The sequence below is a fragment of the Lissotriton vulgaris genome, chromosome 8, assembly GCF_964263255.1.
Source record: "Lissotriton vulgaris chromosome 8, aLisVul1.2, whole genome shotgun sequence".
NCBI lineage: Eukaryota > Metazoa > Chordata > Amphibia > Caudata > Salamandridae > Lissotriton > Lissotriton vulgaris.
Genome location: NC_141696.1, coordinates 1033606442 through 1033607681, shown reverse-complemented (window position 1 = coordinate 1033607681; position 1240 = coordinate 1033606442). Strand labels below are relative to the sequence as shown.

Below are 1240 nucleotides of genomic sequence, written 5' to 3'. Positions count from 1 at the left end.
CGCTGCCTGCCGAAAGGCTAAATTAGATCTACTAAATTCCCTAAAGCAGGGTAATGATAGATCCATAATACAGGCAAGGAGAAGGGATTACAAGCGGTTGACCTCCCATGCCAGGGCGGAATGAGAACAGGAGATATGGGAGAATCTCACCATCACACTGGCAGACAAGGATCCCCGTAAATTTTGGCAAGTTGTAAATACGGGGTCTGAAGAGCCGTCCTCGGCTGTGAAACCTAATATCTCAGCTAGGGTCTGGGAAGAACACTTCCATGCTCTCTATAAGGGAGCCGATATGGACACAGATGGGGCCTCAGCTGACCTAATGCCAAATATTGCCCCACAGCTAGAGGGGGATCTCTTCACTGAGGAAGAGGTGCAGGCTGCAATCTATAGGCTGGCATCTGGCAAAGCACCAGGTCTGGATGGGCTCCCGGGTGATCTTTTTAAACAAGAGCAAAACGTATGTGCTCCGTACCTATTGGTGATCTTTAATGCCGCCCTGAGGGGCATGGAGGTAACTTGTACTTGGCTGGGAGCAGAGATTGTCCCGATATTCAAAAAAGGTTCACCTCTGCTCCCAGCCAACTACAGGCCTATCTGCCTCATCGACGTATCACAAAAGCTATTTGGGAGACTGATACTGGATCGCCTTCAGGACAGTTTTTTTTTTTCAATAAGCAATAATCGCGCCTCGGTTAAACCTCATTGGCTACGATACTGCCACTGCGCAAAACCTTCAGGACTGGATTGAAGAATTTTCTATTCTTAGCCCCTACCAGGCATGATTCAGAAAAAAGACCTCCACAACGGATCAGATTTTCCGTCTCAATTTATTGTTTTGAAAAACTGTAACAATCGAGGGCGGCAGCTTATATATGGTCTTTGTAGACCTGCGCGCCGCCTTCGATTTGGTGCCAAGACCCAAATTGTGGTCCGTGTTAGTGGAGCTGGGCATTCCACGAGATCTCTTGAATGTCTTGATGAGACTTCCTCAAGACAATTTTGCACGGGTCAGGTGTGGCAGGAATGGGCTGCTCTCAGCGAGATTCCCCGTTGACAGAGGGGGGAGACAGGGTTGTGTGCTTGTGCCGAACCTGTTCTGCCTCTTTGTCAACGGGGTAATCGCCCATTTGACTGGGATTGATGATATAGATGCCCCAAGGCTCAACGGCAGCAGGGTGCCCGCAATCATGTTTGCGGATGACACATTGCTGCTGTCAAAATCCCTGATGGGGATACA

The 1240-nt window shown here is 49.1% G+C and overlaps 1 pseudogene; it reads right to left on the bottom strand.

Moving 5' to 3' along the window:
- Positions 1-654: 654 nt before the first annotated feature.
- On the bottom strand, positions 655-735 carry LOC147698260 (U4 spliceosomal RNA; annotated as a pseudogene).
- Positions 736-1240: the final 505 nt, after the last annotated feature.